This window comes from Ananas comosus, linkage group 1 (genome assembly GCF_001540865.1).
Source record: "Ananas comosus cultivar F153 linkage group 1, ASM154086v1, whole genome shotgun sequence".
In the NCBI taxonomy this organism is placed as follows: domain Eukaryota; kingdom Viridiplantae; phylum Streptophyta; class Magnoliopsida; order Poales; family Bromeliaceae; genus Ananas; species Ananas comosus.
Window position 1 is genome coordinate 7,853,232 of NC_033621.1, and position 18,456 is coordinate 7,871,687.

Below are 18,456 nucleotides of genomic sequence, written 5' to 3' on the forward strand. Positions count from 1 at the left end.
CCACGTTTTGAATCCACGAAATGTGCACACTTTGAATTCACAAAGCCTTAAACATGTCAAATTCACGACGCCCACTTGAATCCAAGAGCGCACTCCATCCGACTCCATTCGGAGTAAGAAGAATAAGGTTGGTGGTGGTTTCTTGCGTAGAGGATTATGAAAGAACCGTAGAAGATGTCTCTAAATAAAATCTCAAATTATTCTAGAAGAATATCAAGATTTAGGGCTCCAACAATCAATTTGAGAGAAATTTATTGTAGAATATTAGAGACGAAGCAACAAACTTCTAAGATTCTAAAAGATAAAATATTCTTGACTATGTTTTAGAGAGACCCTGTAACATATTTATAGATTTGGATCAGATTAGGATTACGAAACTGATTTTTAAAAGGTTATGACAGTTTCAGGATCCATATTCTTTATACAGGGGAAAATCCGCATCCTCCCTGAAGATCCGAATTCTTTCTGCAAAATACCAAAGAGGCTGTTTGGGATTCGGATCATCTTGCAGGATCCGGATCTCGACAATTCGAAAACCCTAGATTGAGTTTTAATTTATTTTTTAATTCTAATTACTTTTAATGATTTAAACACATTCATAAATCACTATCAATATTATTTATACCTAGCTAGCATTGTGAATTCATAAATTGAGTCTTCGAGTCTTCAACTTAAACTTTTCGTGCCTCAAACTCTTCAAGACTACAACTCAACCCGTCACAACACGTAACTACACGTCACGAAATATGCCGACACTAAAATCTATAATAGACCTCTGATTCCTCAGTGCCGCTGAGGCTTCCTTCTTTTTTCACCTGCTTTGGACGTGCCATCCTTCAGCAACTTTGCCTCATGAGGGTATCCTTGCTAGACGTGTAGGCTCAGATGGAGGTCATTGCTCAGGCATGCAACAAGCAAGCTTGGGTGACTATGGACGTAATGACCATTCAGCAATGAATGGCCAAAAAACTCATTGAGCTCATGGCCCTACCGAGGTAGGCCTCTTCTGCCAATGACAACAACAATAATACTAACAACATTATTAACAACAATGCAAACAATAATAACATCAACCTTCTGCGGTGTCTCGGAAGGTTAGCTGTCAGAATGACTATAGTACCAATAGCTGGTCAACACATCTGTAGAGTGTTCGGGATGAGTAAGAATCCTTTTGGCGCAAAATGAATGTGAAAACAGACACGAAGCATTGAAATCAGCCACAACTGAAGTTCTGGCAGCTTTTGGGAGCCCAGAAGATGGAACCGGAAACCTAGATCCTCAGTGTAGTGCTAAATGCATTACTGTAGTCATTTCAGTTCTGGGTGCCTAGAAATTACTGTAGCAGCTCGAATGGAGTGGGTGAGTTTTCTTGAGTATAATGAGTCACCATGACACATGGCAGGTGGACTTTTGGATTTAGGCGTAGGTTTTGGTTTCAAACCCTTCTTGCATGGTGCTAGTTTTGGATCTGAATTGTGTTTTGGGCTTTTTCAGACGCTCGAATTAGAGTTCTCGATGCTCGAAACCTGGATTTTCTATAGTGGCAGGCTTAGTTTCTTTGTTCTTTGGGCTCGTTTTATGTTACCTACTCTACAAAAAGCTCATATACGTCTCTGAAAGAAGGGCAAAAAGCATACCCTCATGGATTCTATTGATGATGTTATATGGTACAAGAGATGAGTCTAATATAGTAACAATATAACTAGGTATCTCATATCATATAATCCTACTCTAAATATGTTGTAATATATAGTATCCTTATATAGCATGAGATACTAAATATATCGTAACATCCCCCCGCACGCTAAGCATCCGGTGGTAGGATGCGAAGATTGAGCCGCAACACCGAAAACCGAGAAGGCGACAAAGGCTTGGTGAAAATATCAGCAAGTTGCTTATCAGAAGAGATGTGCACCAAGTCCAAATCACCAGACTGGACTTTCTCACGTAGGAACTAATGGTCAAGCTCAATATGCTTTGTCCGAGCATGGAGAACCGGATTAGCCGCAAGATAAGTCGTGCTGAGATTATCACAATAGATGCTGATGGAGTGCCATAAGAAAACACCAAGGTCACAGAGTAAACGACGAATCCAAACTGTCTCAGCAAGCATATATGCCACAGCGCGATACTCTGCTTCAGAACTGGAGCGAGAAATGGTTGGCTGTTTCTTAGCAGACCGGGAGGTAAGATTGGCCCGAGAAAAATGCAATAACCAGAAGTAGAGCGACGTGTATCGGGACAACCAGCCGAATCAGTATCGGCAAATGCCACAAGAGAAGAATTGACACAGCAAGAAAGTGGAAGACCATACGATAGGGTCCCTTGAATATAACAAAGAATATGCTTGACGACTTGCATATGTGGTTCACGAGGCGTCTGCAAATACTGAGCAACAGAGTTGACAGCATACGAAATATCTGGTCTCGCGAAGGTGAGATACTGGAGAGCACCAACAAGCTGACGATAGACATAAGGATCATCAAGAAGACGTCCCTCATGAGACTAGAGGCGAGAGGCCGGAGAAAGAGGACTAGAGATAGGCTTACAATCAAGAAAGCCATGGCGTTAAAGTAGTTGATGCCCATATTTGTGTTGAGTCAGATGAAGACCAGAAGAAGACGGAGTAACCTCAATGCCCAAGAAATAATAGAGCGGTCTGAGATCCTTCATAGCAAACTCATGTTGTAGGGTGACAATGAGAGCCTCCAAAAGAGAGGAAGAGCTGCCAGTGATAATAATATCATCAACGTATAAAAGAAGAACGAGAGTGCCAGAAGAAGAATGAGAAACAAAACACCGAGGGATCCGCGGTATTGCCGACAAAACCAAGTTCAGAAAGAAATGAAGTGAACCGCTAAAACCAAGTCCGAGGGGTCTGTTTAAGACCATAGATTGCCTTGCGGAGACGACAAACGTGATGAGGAAGAGAGGGGTCCACAAAACCCAGTGGTTGTGCCATATAAACCTCTTCAGAGAGAGTTCCATGAAGAAACGCATTCTTCACATCAAGTTGTCGAAGAGACCAACCAGAGGATAAAGCCACAGAGAGAACAGTACGAATAGTGGTCACCTTGACAACGGGAGAAAAAGTCTCATCGAAATCAGCACCTCGTTGTTGTTTGTAACCCTGAGCAACAAGGCGAGCCTTGAGACGCTCAAGAGAACCATCCGCCTTTTGCTTTACCTTGTATACCCATTTATATCCAATGAGATTAACAGAAGAAGGGGGAGGAACGAGATCCCAAGTAGCATTAGTCAGTAAGGCATCAAATTCCTCAGCTATGGCAGCATGCCAACCTGCATCCTGAAAAGCCTCATGAAAAGAAGTAGGCTCAGTAGGAAGAGTAGAATGGGCAGAAGCGAGTAAGGAAGTAGACCCTGTGGAATCCTTAGTCATAGAGCGAGTGAGCATAGAATGGGTACGGGCAGGCAGCGGAGCCACAGAAGATAAACGAGAGGAGACAGTACCAGGCTGAGGAGGTGGATTATCAGAGGAGGAAGGTGGCACATCAGTAGCGGATGGAGAAGGAGCAGCAGGCCGACTGGCGTGTCGTCTGGTATAGACCCGGAGCTCAGATGGACCAACGACAGTGGCAACATTCTCAGGACCAACCTGTGGAGCATCAGAATGCAAGCTAGAAGAAAATATTGATAAGTCATCTGATTGTGAAACCGATGTGTGTGAACCAATATCAGGAGGAGGATGTATGAAGTAGAAGCCAGAAATTGCATCAAGAGTGGCAGGACTTTCACCCAGTAAAGGCGGATTAGAGAGAAAATTTTGAAATATTTGCAAGTTGAAAAATGAGGATGAGGAGGAAGAAGAAAATTTAGACAGACAAGAGTAAGGAAAAACATGTTCAACAAACGTAATATGGCGAGAAATAAAGACTTTATCGGTGCTTGGATATAGACAGCGAAATACTTTATGTTTGTCAGAAAGACCCAAGAAGACACAAGGAAGTGATCGGGGAGCGAGCTTGTGAGCTGCAATGTCCTGTACATCGGTGTCACGCCCCGAGCTCTGCCTATTTGGTCGGGTTCGGGCACATCAACAGACGCTGAACGGACGGCACCTCCCTTGTCCGCCCAAGGCTCCAACAACAAGTATAATCATGCAATCAAACAACGAGATTTGCAATTATACAAGGCTTGCACAAGGGCAAGCAACAACAAGTAGTGAAAGCTCTAAGCTACTACATACAACCACATTCATAATATTTGATTACATTTTAACCAAATACGAGTAAACTAAAGTTATTACATTCATTTTCTTCCATTCATGATTCTTTTACATCACATAGTCATTCGCCCAAAATACATGATTTACACATCTTTTACATCACTTGTTCAACAAAATAAAAGTTGATACATGACAAAAAGGAATGACTATATATATACTCTTGTGGCCACTAGCTATGGCGCTAAACCCTTGCCTTGATCCTCCGCCGCCCCACTCGCGCTCGGATCTGTAGGGTTAGTGGTGTGAGAACTACAACGAAGTTCCCAGTGGATTCAGCCGCCGACCTCGCCAACTTACCCACTAAGTCTATTCAGGTATATGTATTTCGAAGAAAGAAAATAGCAAACCATACTAATGCTAATACTATGCCGGCAAGAAAACTGTCAACAGATAGATAATCATATGTATGATGAATATGCATGTATGCTTTTCCACATTTACTTTGGCTTATACTCAATTAAACCGGTTAACATTTGTTAACCCCAACAACTCACAACCCAAAATCTCCATCATTCGGGGAGGCTCCAAGCACTACCACCCGAGGGACAGTCTTCGGGGACCGCGTTCCCCGTGGTGACAATTCCGGAGCGCACCGCTTGAGGGGGAGCTACCACCCTCAAGCCAAGACTCAATGTGAGTATCGATCCAATCCTCAATTTGAGGACGTATAGCTACTAGCCACAATGCCAATAACATAATAGGTTTCTACCGTGTCATTTATGCCACTCTCTACGCTACTCTTGCCATAATGCCACTATTGTTTAAATTTTGTTTAACAATTCATTTCTCAATGCCAATTTTGCCACTAATGTCAATGTCGCATTTGTTTACTATTATCATAGTCCATACATCACATTCACACATGTATAGGATTCCAACAAACATGTCTCATATGGTTCTATATCAATCATTATGTTCATCTACGTTAGAAGCATAATATTGAATTTCAACCATTATACACATATCAACTACCCTATCATGCATGAATGACTGTAAGGTACCGGACTTCTAAAATTATGAAGTTACAGTGTACATTTGGTTGGAAAGCCATTTGAATGGTTCTGATGAGGATGCGGTGGAATGTAATATACCGGATTTTAAATATAAAAATAGAAATAAATAAAAATAGTATGAGATACTATTTTTATTGGATTTAGAGAGGTGAAAAATATAGGTTGGGAATGACTTGTGCTGAAATCGGAGCGAAAACAGAAGATTTAGAATTTTCTGTGAGAAACGGGGCAGATAAATTAGTAGAAAATGCACAGTGTCAGAAAATTATAAAACTGGAGGATATGTCAGAATTATTTTTATGAGGCTATATTTCAAGTTTCATATCATTCTGACACCCGGAATGTGGAAAATAAAATCCGACAGCTATCTGATAAAGATTATAGTTCGATACAGTTTTCGGTGACCAAATGGGGTCGAAACTGAAATATTAAAATTTTTTTAGACTCGTTGAGTAAAGCCAAACATGACTGTCAAATTTCAGCTCAACCGGATATTCAGGGAGCTCCGGCGAAAGATATCAGATTTCGAACTGTTCGGAAGTGAATAGTATTTTGGGGTGTAATGTATAAAGAGCTTTTTGCTTCTTCTTCCTCAACCGACCACACCACCCCACAACACACGCACGCATGGGAAGGGAGAGAGAAACTCTCCTTTCTCTCTCTAAAGATCTCTCTCATCTCTCCAAATCTCTCACTTAAATTCGCGGCGTTGGTGGAGAAGATGCTTGCGAACGCATTGGAGGCGACGGATCGAGCTTTCGTGCGCCCGTTGGAGCGGCGTGTCTTCGTCGCGGCGTTCACATTATGATAAGCTTTTGGGATTTGGCTTAATCCTTCACATTAAATGTTCTAATAGCCTCTAATGAGCTTTGTTAGCATGTTGATCCATTTAATTTGGATTATTTGGAGGTTAATTCATGTTAGGCTTAGAAAATGAGATTTTGTAAAATATAAGGGTTTGATCTAATTTGACCCTCCGTAAACCTAATTGCTACGTAAATGAACGCGTTGGCGAAGTCGGTTCGGCGATTCGTCGAGCCTACGCGAAGTTATTAAAGAAATAGACGTTTAGGCTTCGTTTCCACCTGGAGGGCCGAGGCGACATCGTAAAATCATGAAAATGGATTTGGAGCACCGTGGCACAAAATCGAAGACCTACAATTTTCGGAGCCGCGATTCGACGCACGGTTGGTGAGTATTAGCAAAATCGGGCCGAACCGGACACGGGTGCCGCGGGAGGCCGATTGCAAGTGTCGACAAGCAATCGGAAAGCGATTTGAGGTGGGTTGTGCTTACCGAAGCGACTAGGTCGCCCTTTATGTCTAAGAAACATACAAATTCACATTGATGCATATAGTTGTATTGGTAGGCTTACATGATAATATGAATGCTTGAAACATACTATGTAGTTGTTATTACCTACCAATGAGATGAAATGTATAATGAATTAAATGATAAAAGAATGCATGAGATGCTAAATATAGACTACTTTGGATGATGATTATATGTATGTTGACATATCATGTGATGCTAGTAATATATGTGCATGATGACATGTTGTGAATTAACATATTGTGGATTATGTTAAATAGAAACATATACATGATCACATATATTGCATATGATAGAAGAATTATACATGTTGCCATATTGTGGAACATAGTAGTTGAATTATGCATGTTGAACTTGGTCGATTAGAGAAATTGACATTGGAAAATAAGAGCATGAAAATTATAATACTCGATGTACACAAGTAGAGTGTCAAGTAGATCGAGTGGCATTTGGACTAGTGTAGTAGAGACACTATGACATGTTTTGAGAATAAGTGTAGTAGAGACACTTGTGACATTATTATTGGGACTAGTGAATTTCCCGAGTCATTGTTAGCCCTAGTTCGTAGGGTATCCTCACATGGAGAGGATGTAGACGAGTTTCGATTGCGATGTTGGCCCTAGTTCGTAGGGTATCCTCACTTGAAGAGGATAGATCTAACTCACGGTCTGTTATTTGGGGTGGTATAGTCATCCATATCCTCACATGAAGAGGATTATCGTCGAGTACTCCGGAGTGTCGGACGATTAGGACCACATGGAGGTCCGCAGACAGTCCCGGGTTTGGGTGCACATAGAGCTCCCTTGCCCAATACGGGATGGAAATGTGAGTTGTAGGCGGGCCCAAGGGTTTCGCCACAGATTGGGTAAATGGAAAGTCAATATGGTCATTGAACATTGTTTATCGAACATGGATCGAACTTGTTAGCATGATAGCACCATTTTACTATATGATGCATCATATGAGTTTTAGTTGATCCCAGTTGAGTGGATTTAGGGCTGAGGTGCATATGAGACATCCTTCACCTTGAGCCTGACTTTGCGCGGTATTCCGCGTATGATTGACTCAAGACCGAGTTGAGTGGATAGCTTATAAAAGCAGGTTAAACCCTATGAGTAGAACTGTAATTGACAAGAATCTAAAATAGAGGAAAACTTAGAAGTCAATTGGTTGAACTGTGAATAACAGGAATAAAAGTAGTATCGATTAAACTACTAGTTGGTTGCATAGTTGCATAAACTGCATGAATTTCATATTGCATATTTTGAGGCACAACATGTATTTCAATACTTGAATATATATATATCTGTTGGATATCTGTTGGACTAACATGTTGCAATGCCTCCTTAGACCTATTGGTCGAGCTCTTCCCTTAGGTGGCCGTACCCACTGGGAACCATGGAGTTGGTTCTTACCCCATATTGTTTTGGGGTGTTGCAGGTTCGCACGTGAGCGGCGCGGCGGCGCAAGGCGAGGGCGTAGCTCCATAGAAAGCACCCTACCCCAGAGACCAGAGATAGAGGTACCCCGAGTCGGCATAGCCTAGGGGTAGAGGGAAAAGAAAAAAAAGGAGCAAACTTGTAATAATATTGCGATCATTAATTGTATTTGGAAGAAAATGTAATGTAATAATGCAAATGTGATGTAAAAATAAATCTAATGGGAATTCTTGTAATAACATAGGATGTGTTATGTTGTTTGATACCTTCCTTATGCAATCTTGCTTGAATACTGTTCCTGGTTGGAACTTCTTGTACTTGTATTGATTGCAACGCCTAGGACGTACAGGGGAGACTCTGTCCGTCCGGCGGTCTGTCGGCGTGCCCGAACCCGACCAAATAGGCGGGGCTCGGGTGTGACAGATGAGATGGTATAAGAGCATAATGTAGAGAATGGAAAATGGTTTAGGCGGACCTAGGAGACCCTAGGATAGTAAACCATAGGAGAATAAGGCTCGTGAGAGACGAGGACTTGTGACTTATGGCGAAAGATTGATCGATTGGGTCAGGTTAGTAAACCTGTAAAACGGATGTTAGAGGTAGACTTGAGGTGTGGTTTATTCTCAACCGAGGGTGTTCATGTTGGGTATACACAACATGAAATCGAGTGATGAGAATAGACATCCTTGCATGACTTTCGCCCGATTCGAGTCGGTGTCAGTTGTTTCGCGCTCGACCTTGAGGGTCGAGAATCGACCGAGTTGTCGTGTCTTAGGAAGCGATAGCACCGCGTAGACGATCTTCATCTAGATCGGCGCGGGATGGGATGAGTGGTGTCCCTAAGCAATCCGAAACGAGCGGAGACTTGGGACTTCGCGAGTGATTGGCCATTCTCGTGTGAGTGGCGGGGTAATGCCTCTGCGGAGACCTTGGCCGGACATGGTCGAGGTTGTGCATGTAAGGAAGTGAATTCTCGAAATTCGAGAGTTGTACTTCATCCAGGATCGACTATTTGTCGAGTGAGTATCCTTCGAAAAAGCTAAAAATGTCCAAAATACAAAAAGTGCATTGAAAACGTGTCCGCGAGAGCAAATATGCAAAAATCTGGACTTAGCAGATTTTGTTCTCGGGGACCAGTCCTTGGAAGGGAGGACCGGTCTCCGTAGCTGATTGTTGCGGGGGAGGTTGATGCAACCGGTCCCTGGCTGAGGGGACCGGTCCCCGTATGCAACACCAGCGAGAGAAGGGCAAAAAAAGGCTAAGTCCTGGAAATTCAGCTCTCGGGAACCGGTCTCTCAGGAAGGACCGGTCTCTCGGGTGGTGACCGGTTCTCGTACGCGAAAGGTCCCCAGGCCGTGGGGAGGGCGGGGACCGGTGTCACGCCCCGAGCCCGCCCATTTGGTCGGTTTCGGGCACGTCGACAGACCGCCGAACGGACAGGGTTTTCCCTGTACCGTGGACAGAGTCTTCCCTGTACATTCAAGGCGTCGCAATCAATACAATGTACGAAGTTCCAACTAGGAACACATTTCAATCAAAGATTGCATAAGGAAGTATCAAAAACATAAGCTACTTGCTATTACAAGCATTCACATTATTTAGATACATTTTACATCACAATTACATAATACATTTAACTTCCAAATACAATCATGTTTTTATTACAAATTATTGCAATCTTATCCCTTTCATTTTCTTACATCCCTAAGTAAAGCCGACTTAGGGTATCGCTATCTTTGGTCTCGGTGGTAGGGCGCTAACTACGGAGCTACGCCCTCGCCTCGCGCCACCGCGCAGTTCACGTGTGAACCTGTAACACCCCAAAACAACGTGGGGTGAGAACCAACTCCATGGTTCCCAGTGGGTACGGCCACCCAAGGGAAAAGCTCAACCAATAGGTCCAAAAGAGGCAACAACAAGTTAGTTCAATAAACAGATAGATATACATCTTGATTATGCAACTAATAAAACCATGCTTTGCCTCACGAATGCAATAATGCCATGCTATATGCGAATTATGCAACTATACAATAGAATAAATGATTTAACTTTCTATTATGCTATTCATAGCTTTTTCATAATTTATACATCTTGTCACTTTACATCGTTGGTTATTTGCTCCTAAGGTTTTCCTCTACCTTAGCAAAGCTAACCACCTGACTCGGTCTCGAGTCAATCATCTGCGGAATACCGCATACATCCAGGCTCATAATGCATACTTTCACACATTCACTTTGGCCTTTACCCAATCTTCGGGGTCATTAAGTTCTCCCAAGCTCACATCTCACATGTTCCATCTACCGGGTTTAGCATTAGGAAATGCCCTGAGGGATCCATCCCGTCATCCGAGGAAGGCACAAGGCACTGTCACCCGAGGGATCTTCGCCGGGCACACTCACCCGTGGTGTCTATACTCCGGAGTACACCGCCTATAGAAGAGCGACCTCGCAGAAGCCGGAACCAATACATGTGAGTACGATCCCATCCTCAATTTGAGGGGTATAGCCAACCTGTTCCATATCTCTATGCCTCAATGCCAATGATAGGTTTTTACCTAATCATCATTACGCTAATACCAAGCCACAATGTCACTTTGGGTTAAACCTTGTTTAACTACTTTTTTTAACCCTAGGTTCATGTCCAACCAATGTTCTTTAACACTAGGTTAAATGCCACTTGATGTCCAACCTATGTATATATTCACACTAGGTTCATATGTCTTCATGTCCGACCTAAGTTTACTAACTGTATACACTGAATTTTGCAAATTGCGAAATTAGAGTGTAGTAATGATATTTGGAACCCTCCTACTTGTGCTAAAGGACTTAGACAAGTTTTTGGACAAGTTAGAGAGTGATTGGAGGGTTAAAAGTGAGAAAGTGCGTTGAACCGGCACGAATTCAGCATTTTTCTGCTTGGTGTACCGGTACAGCCATTATGGTGTACGGTACACAATGCAGAAACGTGGCAGCTTGGGCATTTCGGTAATTTCACACTTGATCTCTATCTTTTGACCCCAGCACGACCTCTGGAGCTCCATAGATGATGCTAGAGCTCAGAGAAGGATCCTTGCACCATTCTCTCTCTCCTCTCTAGGGTTTTTCTCTCTCTACATAGAAATCGGCGATTTCGCTCTTTTCGTCGCCTGCTCGTTCTTCGCTGGTTACGGGTGTCGCTGAGCCTTCGTAGACATGTGAGAGAGAGTGTTTGGAAGGTTTTCGCAGCTCTGAACCAGTGAGGTGCTGGTTGGAAGCCTGAGAAGGTATGTGACTCGAGTTTTTCCGTTATCGACGTTCTATTAGTCGATTTGAGTATTGCTTTTGGGTTTTTGCTTCCACCTGATGTAAGCTGAGATTTCGGCTATTAAACTGGGTTAGTTAGGTGTGAATTTACTACTTAGACCTGGAGAAGCCCTTGAAGCTTAATTGGAATAATTAGCCAATTATTAAAGCTAAATTGAGACGAAATGCATTTGTTTGATGCAAATGTGGGATTATTTCTTCGCAGCAGTTTGTGAGCTTCATTGATCTGAATTTGTACTCTTTAAGAAACAGATTTGGAAGCTACTCTAACCCAGGGTAGCAGGAAACTTCCGTGAGGAATTCAATTTCGCAAGAATTGAACTATATAAGTTATATACAAGCGTTTTGACGCTGTTTTCGATGTTACTCGCCAGCGAGAGTGCGATCGAGCCGTGGATCGTCGTTAGTTGACTTGTGAGAGCTCGTGGAGACTTATCTTGAGGTATTAAACTAGCCCCAAAGCAGGGTTCAATCTATTATCTTGTACTAAGTGAAATTAGGCCGAAATCGGACATTTCGGTCTCTTCTTGACACGATGTTGATGTTTATGTTCAGCAGGATTGCAAGCCGTGTCGAGCTGATTATGATTGCGATTTTTTGTGACTTTGGAGCCTTGTACCAGGTGGTCGACCTAACCAGAGCAAGTGAAGCTCCTCTATGTTCTATATGTCACTATGAGAATTGATTATACAGCGTGTTATTTATCACTATGTAGTTGCTAAAGGATTGGGAGTATCCTTGCGATAAGGCTTAACATAATGGACATAACCTCTATGAAGTAGAGAGTACTCATGCATACGTGTCTCTTATGCTTCTGTTTATGTTTATATTTTGTTTAGTTAACTAATGGTCATACTAATGATGCTTTTGTAAAATAGTAGAGAACAGTGATATTCTCGTGACTTTGTAGAGAACAATGATATTCTCTTAACTCTAAAGTAGAAAACTATAACATGCTTATGACCATGTTGATAGTGCCATAATAGTGGAAAGATTATAATGCCATGTGATTTAGCATTACTCTTACATGTTTACAATCTAGTGGAATCTAGTTCTTGTTACTTTTGTGGATTGAAATTCCGATCAGAGATCGAGGGTAAGAACTTGCAAATGAAATTATGATATTCGAGGCATGTGAACTGTGGAATACGCTTGCTTGCCATTGTGCTCATTCGCACACGCTTGTGAGGTAGCTCCCTACAAGCCGGCACTCCGGAGTTGGCCTACGCGACAGTTGCTCGCCCGTGCGGTGATGGGTGCCGAAGTGGATTGCCGTGGGAGTGTATACTACCACGGGGCCATTAGGCGCGGCGCAAGCTGGACTACCTTGAGTAGGTCCCTGTGAATGAAAGGAAAGTGCTAAGAAAATTGAAACAGTAATGAATGATTACCCGTTACCGTGTTATAGTAGTTACTTAACATTTATGCCTATGTTTATGCTTATAGTAGTAGCCATGCTTCTATTATTCAGTTGATTCATTACTGTTGATGCTTATGAATCACATGTTGTTTACATGTTCATTATTTGTTAACTTTGGCTTATGAATTGTTAGCATTGAAAATATATCATGCAAATTACCGCTTTTATTTCCATTCAGTACATTGAAGCCTAGTGGTGTAATTCGCCGAGGCTGGCGGCTTACCCACTGGGAACTATTGTTAATAGTTCTCACGCCCTTTTGGTGGTTGTTTTTACAGAGCCTGTTACAGGAGAGGCTAGGGATCGTGGCAAGGGAGTCGCGCCTAGCTAGGGACTACTAGGAGCATGCTAGTCGATCACCTTGCTACTCGGGCTACGGCCGAGGGTGATGTCCCTATGTATAGAGAGACCACCGTTGTACCTATTCTTTTTGTATACCCTGTGTTGTATATTTACTTTCGGGGTTGAGATTATAGTAGTGTTACTTCTCCTTTTTTTTGCTGAGATCTTGGATTGTATACCCGTTGTATATCGACTTGTACTTTGCTCTGATATCAGGATAGGATTTTCCTTGTTTTACTTCCTATCGTTTTGCTACTTGTAGACGCCTTATATACTGCAGGTGTATGGCGGGTCTGTGCACGTGCCGGATATGCTTCCGCTGGTATCCGGGCGTGACACTAACACTAGGTTCATATCATTCATGTTCAACCTATGTTCAAGACACTAGGTTTAATGATACTCGATCTAATGTATATAGATTGTTCATATGCACATTATACTAGTTTTCCAATGTCGAGTTCTCTAATCAACCTAGAGTTATCGACCCCAAGTTTAACATGTACATGTCAACATGCATAGTTCATCCTACAACATGCATAGTTCATCTATCACATGCAATATGTCATTTACTTAGCATTCTTATTTTAGCATCCCTAAAACATGCTTATCATACATGAACTTAGCATTTTTATCATGTCATCATCTATATTCTTAGCATTAACCACGTGCTTGCATTTATTATTTCTACATCATACTTAATGTTAACATTCATATGCCCTTTATCTTATGCATGCTTATCATACATGAACTTAGCATTACTCAATACATTCATCTAGCACTATTTACACTAAAGAGGAATGCATTCCTTTTTTTCATGTTTTTATAATGTTAACATTCATATGCCCTTTATCTTATGCATTTAAAGCATTAATCACATGCATTTATCTAGCATTTCTATAAAATGCTAACATGCATTCTTTTCACATTCTTACATTATGTCAAATGCATTCCTCTAGCATTTCACATTATATGTCAACATGTATCAATATGAAATCTCATTTCTCTTAGACATAGAGGCGACCTAGTCGCTTCGGTAAGCACAACCCACCTCATTTCGCATTCCGATTGCTTGTCGACACTTGCAATCGGCCTCCCGCGGCACCCGGCATCCGGTTTGGCCCGATCTCTTGCGCGACCACCCGAACGGCCTTCCAATTCACGATCCGAAAATTAAAGGTCTTCGGTTATGTGCCACGGTGCTTCAAATCCATTTTCATGAATTTACGATATCGCCTCGGCCCTCCAGGCGAAAACGAAGTCTAAACGTCCGTTTCTTTAATAACTTCGTAACGGCTCGACGAATCGCCGAACCGTCTTCGCCAACGCGTTCGTTTACCTAGCAATTAGGTTTACAGAGGGTCAAATGAGATCAAACCCTCATATTTACAAAACTAGCATTTTTGAGCCCTAAATTACAACTAGGTAAAAATCCACCATTAGAGCCTTGGTTTCAAGCATCAAACCTCTAATTAGCATGCTAGGATACCTCTAAACCCATTCTTAGAGCTTAAAAACCAAACTAGAGAGAAATGTCATTAAAGGGTTTGAAGCTTACCTTCAAAGCTTGCTCTAATGGGGAGGAAGAAGATAAAGAAGATGAAGATCAACTTCCAAACTTGCTTCTCCACCAAAACCTTCAATTTTGGGAGAGATCTAGAGAGAGAAAAGGAGTTCTCTCTCTCTCTTTCCCTTTCCTTGCGTGTGTGTGTCGTGTGCGTGTGTGGTGTGCGGCCGAAGGAGAAGAAGAAGCAACAGCTTCTTCATAATACCCCTAAAACACTATTCACTCCAGGCAGCTTGAAATCTGATAACTTTCACCGGAGCTCCCTGAATGTCCGTTTGAGCTCAAACTTGACAGTCATATTCGGTTTTACGTACTGAGTAAGAATATATTTTAAGTTTTCAATTTCGACCCCATTTGGTCACCGAAAACTGTACCGAACTGTAATCTTTATCAGATAGCTGTCGGATTTTATTTCTCACTCTACGGGTGTCAGAAAAATATGAAACTTTAAATCTAGCCTCATAAAAATATTTCTGACTTATCCTCCAATTTTCATAATTTTCTGAGACTGTGCATTTTCTGCTAATTTATCTGTCCCGTTTCCAACAGAAAATTTCAGATCTTCTGTTTTCATTCCGATTTTGGCACAAGTCACTTTTGACTTATGTTTTACTTCTATAAATCCAATAAAAATAGTTTCTCACACTATTTTTATTTATTTTTATTTTTATACCAAATCTGGTATGTTACAACCGGTCTCCCCGACGAGGGACCGATCTCTCTGGGCGCAGAATGCCCAGTGAGGGCTGTGCACAAGGATGAAAGTTAAGGGGCTTATTTGCACTTATGCAACATGTGGGGCTATGTGAGGGGTATGAGAGTTCTTTTCTCTCATTTCTCACCCACACACCCTCTCATATCTCTCTTTCTCTCTCTAGAAGACAAGAAGAGGAAGAAGAAAGGAAAGGAAAGAAAGAGAAGCAGAAGGAGGTCTTCTTCATCTTCTTCATCTTCTCCTTGGTTGGAGCTTGTCACACCCTGGATTTCAGCGGAAGCTCACCAGTCGTGTGCACAAACCCGCCGTGTACACCACAATTCAAGTATATACCAGGGGTCTACAATCAATATAGTAAAATCATTCAATTCTAACCAGATAATCAGAGCAAAACTTAAAAGTTTAACTTATACAACCCAAACCTTATTACAATAGATAAGAACATAATACAATTTACATGAACTTAATATACATCAATAAACTAAACTACATAGACTGATAAAGGTTGTTTAGTACACGTCCAGAAGGCTCTAGCTAGTCGTTGACCCCTTGCCAGGAAACCTAGCCTTTTCCGCTGTGGAAGGCTCTGTAAAAACAACAACAAAGAGGGCGTGAGAACTATTAAACAATAGTTCCTAGTGGGTAAGCCGCCTTGAGTGGGAAGCACACCACTAGGCCAACTGTGGCATGAGTAAATAGCAATAAATAAGTAAATAACTGCAACAGGTATGAAAATAAACCAATCATGCTATTTGCTCAGAAATAAACATATATCAACAGGTTACAGGTACTAGTTTATTATTATAGAATCTATCATTCACATTAGTTGAAAATTTTAACTAGTCATTTACCAGATTATATGCAAGATAATTTACCATTGCTGAAATAACTGATAACATTATGTAATTACCTTCTACATTAGCAATAATGAGACATACTGTCATTATGTTACTAACTAGTCAAAATGTCAGCTTTCTAGCTTGTTTATCAATAAATATCCAACCGACACAATGTCCACAATGTAAATGGTAAAGATGTCATTGTTCACTATTCTAGTCAATGTCCACTTGTCGTTTAACTACTCAAAGTTTAAATCTTGTAAAACCCACCCGAAGGCTGTCTAGTATGAAGACCCACTCGAAAGCTGTCTAGTATGCAAGCTATAATCCATGGTACAATATCACAACGACATCATGGAATCTCAACTCGACCCAAGGTCGACACTGTAGTACCAAATCATAAATTGCTATCAACTACTTGTTGACATAATTCACTATCAATAGCTAGTATAACTTAATAAGTTTAAGCTTTACATCGTACTAGTGATTCTATCAGGCTACACCTGGTCACTCACTCATAGTCCTCTCACTACTCCTTACACATAAGGGAAGTGGTTTACTAAAGTCATACTCAAAGACTCATGGCACATATTCTGCAGTTCAATGTAAACCTCCACTACTTGGAGAAAACAAATGCTATGCAACTAGCAACAATAACTTGTTGGGCCTAACCACCAGCCCAAAATGCTTAAGCCTAGTTATTATTGCTAGTGTTTAAGTCTCTTATATATCCAATCACATCTATCCGATGTGGGATTATTAGGGTGTGACAGAACTGTGACGCCCCATCTTCCCAGGGGGTCACCCATCTTAGGACTACTCCCATCGTAGCACGCTTAACTCTCTTAATTTTTTGGGCCTAGCCACCCCTCAAAATGCTTAAGCCAGGTTAAGAGTTCTAGTCCTATTATATCTTATATATAGGACTATTTGGGGTCTCACAATCTCCCCCCTTAAGCTCTGACGTTCTCGTCAGGCTTAGACTCACAAGTACCAGGCGATGTGAAACTCGTCTCGCTAGCCTTATCATTCCAACCCCGGCTCAGCCGAAACTCATCTCACACTTCCGGCTGGTAATTGGCTCTGATACCAACTGTGACGCTTCATCTTCCTAGGGAATCACCCATCCTAGGAATACTCCCATCCTAGCACACTTAGCTCTCTTAACCTCTTGGGCCAGCCACTACCCAAAATGCTTAAGCCGAGTTACGAGTTCTAGTCCTATTATATCTTATATATAAGACTATGTGGGGTCTCACATATGAATTGACAACCCTAAAGAAGGTCTCTACTTATTTTAAAGGATTGTGGGGCCCATACAATTTTTTTAAGAATTAATTTATCTAATAATATAATAATATTATTAGATTATTTATTTGGTAGTTAAATCTTTTTACAGTTAAAAAAATATCTATTTTGATTTCGAATGCCTTTTGATAATATATAAATAGGGGTGGAAACGAGCCGAGCTCGAGCGAGCTTATGTCAGCTCAAATTCGGCTTGAAATTAATTTCGAGCCTAAATCTAGGCTCAAGCTCGGCTTGAAATTAATTCGAGCCGAGCTCGAGCGAGCCTAATTTCAAGTCGAGCCGAGCTCGAGCTCTAAACGAGCCGATTGAAATTCTCGACATTTATTAAATCAATAGTTTAATTTTTATAAAACATTACCTACAATTTGATACAACATGTTCAATAGTTCAAAATACCAAATATTATAAGAAATGTGAGTTAGGGTGACTTCCTGACTGGATGAGGGTCTGAGAGAGAGAGAGAAGAAAAAAAGTAGGATTTAAAAATTTGAATGTTATCATGTTTTTAGGATTATATGCAACAGTAAAAGTCTGAAAAAGAGATGTGTTATGTAAATTTAGAGTTTGGCTCAATTGCACGGTTGTACTTGTTGGGTTTATTTTATGGGCCAACAATAATGACCCAAATTAAATTAAAGCCTATATATAATTAAAATACATTATATATATTATATATATATATATATATAGAGTGAGGGCTACTATGCTATCGGAAGCACGGAGCCTTCCGTGCTTCCAGCTCGTTTTTGATGTTGCGATTTTCAAATCGTCGATCGGCTCGCTTAAACTTGATCTAGAGTATTTGAAGTACCTAAAAAATAAATTTTATGATTTTACGATATTATTTGCCTAGTGAACGAAGGGGCTCAAAATCAACGGCTAAAAAATAAAATCTTACCAAATGTTGATAATATGACATTAAAATTTTAAATC